Source organism: Heliangelus exortis, chromosome 11 (assembly GCF_036169615.1).
Source record: "Heliangelus exortis chromosome 11, bHelExo1.hap1, whole genome shotgun sequence".
Taxonomy (NCBI): domain Eukaryota; kingdom Metazoa; phylum Chordata; class Aves; order Apodiformes; family Trochilidae; genus Heliangelus; species Heliangelus exortis.
The window spans coordinates 462,820-465,714 of record NC_092432.1 but is presented as its reverse complement, the minus strand read 5'-3'; positions in this window follow the sequence as shown (position 1 = coordinate 465,714).

The window sequence follows — 2,895 nt, the reverse complement described above, 5'->3', positions numbered from 1 at the left end:
ACTCCTCGCCTCCCGCCGGTTCTGCCCGGGGAGCGGCGCGTCCCGGGGCCGCGGCTCCCGCAGACGGACGGGTCATGTGATGCGGGAGCTGCCGGCGGCACCGGGAGCCCGTCAGCGCCGAACCGGGCCGAGCGGAGCCGAGATCAGCCGAGCAGAGATGAACCGAGCCCAGCCCAGCCTGCCAGCCGGCTGCGGGGGCGGCTGCGCTGTGCCCCCCCCCTTCACCGGGCCGCGGGATACCGGGGATGCCCGCCCCCAGCACGGCCACCGCTCCGCACCTCGCCGGACCCACGGGCACAGCCGGATCCCCAGGCTGAGAGAGATGCCCGAGTACACGGGACCCCCGTGCCGGGCACAATGGAATCCCGGCCCAAGAGGGACCACTGTGACAGATGAGACCCCCGCGCCAGCACAGATCCTAGGCACAGTGGCAGCCCCAAGTCTGCAGGAGAGACCCCCGGGGACCCCTGAGGGATGTGGGGCTCCAGGCTATAAGGGGCCCTCAGGCCGGGAAGGACCCTGGGGCAAATGGGTCCCCTGGGCACAGCAGGACCCTGTGCAGACAGGGACTCCCAGCGAGGCAGGACCCGGGGCCAAGAGGGGATCCCCCAGCAGAGATAAACCCTGGGTGGGCACACCCTGGGCCTTGCCATGAGCCCCACATTAAATAGGAACCCCCCGGGCCAGGTGAGACCCCCAACCTGCCCTGGCTCAGCGTGGGGGGTGGGCTCAGCTGGGCACCCAACTCCTCTAGGAAGCCCCCCCGTGTGTGTTGCTGCCCGTGGGACATCCCCACTCGTGGCCTCCCCCTCGGCAGGTCCCGCCACCGGTCGACACCACGGTGATGGGCACAGATGAGCCCTTGGGGGGCGGCTGTGAGGTGGCACATGCCCCTGGGCAACAGCTTGACGGCATCGGCCCAGGCGCCAAAGCCTGACCCAGCAGTCCCTGCAGATAGTGAGGGCAGCGGGAAAACCCTGCTAATTAGCTTTGTTTCCGCCCGAAAATGCTGGCAGAGCTCCAAGGATATGTGAGTGAGGTCACGGGTTGCCATGGCAACAGGAGGGAACAGACTGGAATTGGGAAGGGTGCTGGAGCTGCCTCGGCACCCCCTGCCCGCCGGCCGGCAGGATGCTGCCACCCCAATAACAAACGGGTATTTAGCTCCAGGACTTTCCTCACACTCCTCACCCAGAGCTCTCCCCCTTTCCACCCTTCCCTCCGGATCAGTGATGTCCCACACCCTGTTTCACCACCACAGCCTCTGCCTGGGGGGGAAGATGGGTCAGAGCATGGAGCAGAAGGTGCTCCCCGTGCCAACCCATCCTGCCAGCCAAGCACTGAGCTGGAATAAACCCTGGAGAAGAAGCTGAGACACACTACATCCCTCCCACCTCCCTAGGAATTAGCCAGAGCCCAGCGGCCAGGCAGAGCTGGGCAGGGATGGCAGAGCCTTCCCCCACCTCCTCCTCACCACCTGGGGCAGAGGGACCTGCTGGAAAGATCCTTGAAAAAGAAATATCTACAAGGAGAGATCGTTTGTGGTAGCCTGCAAAATCTGGGACCAAATAATAACCTGGAAGATCTTGCTGCAAGCAATTGGGCAGGAGTGGAAAAGCCATTTTACATCCTGGGGGCTGCTGAGCCCCCAGCTGTCCATGGGGCTGTGCCTGGAGTTGGTACGAGATGCTGTAGTGACACACAGGCCCCCAGATAGGTGTTGGTTTCAGTCAGATTCTGACTCTCTTTAGGTGACAGGGAGGGCACCAGGAAAAGCAGCTGCCAGCCTGCAGGGCTGGAGCAGATGTGGAAGCTTTGATTTCTGAGCCCAAGGGGGGTTTGTTGTCTGCAGGTGGATGTTCACTTTGGTTGATCCCAAGGTATTTGCAGCCTGACCCTGCTGCTCTGGCAAAGCAGAGGTGACACCTTTGTCACCGCTCCCCAGCACTGAAGAGCCCGACCCACAGCTGCAATATGGAGCTGGTGTTGGATCTTAGGAGTAGGGAACCAGTAAACAAACAATTCAAGGCTTGATGAGGTGTCAGATGTGACACAGGCAGGAGCAGAATAAAAGGGCAGGCTGTGCCTGCCGTGGGGCAGCCCCAGAGCACTGTGTGCACACGTGTTCACCCACACGTGCACACGTGTTCACCCACACCTGCATCTGCATGTCAGTCCCAGGGCCTGATCTGACCAGCACACAGAAAATGAGGAGATGCCCCAGCCTGGGGACAAATCCCTGGTGAAGAGCATCCTTCCAATCCTGACAGACTCCTTCATATCCCCCAAATTGGTTATTTATAGATATATTTGTGGAGAAAAAGGGCTTTCCCTCCCCCCTAACTTGCTGCTTTCCCAATGGCTGCAGAGGGCTGGGTCCTTCCACCCCTCTCAAGAGAACTCTCTCAGGCCTGTGCTCAGCAGCACTAAAAGCAGATCTGGCAAAGTCTATTTTTGGCATTCCCTGGATGCTCTGGGAATCCAAGCTCAGCTCTTGGAGCTGGGAGGACAGAAGATGGCAAAGCTCTGCCTGGAAGGCTGGGGCTGCTCCAGGCCCTGCCAGCTCCCCTGGAGATATGGGGAGAGGGGGCAAGGCAGAGCCTGAGCATCCTGCTGGCACCAGGACATGGAGGGGTTCACTGAGCCTACCTTGGGGTGAAGAGGAGCTCCGTGGAAGATGCCAACCACAAATGTCCTTAGCCCCGAGCACTAAGTAAAACAGATCATAGAAAACAATGATTAATCTTACCATGAATTTAGCTCATTAACAAACTAAAATACCCTCAAACCAAGCTGGAGGGACCTCCCACCCCCAGGAGCCCCCACCCTCTGAACATGCCCAGTGAAAAGCAAAAGTGCTGGGACTTTAAGTGGAAGTCAAGAACTAATTAACCA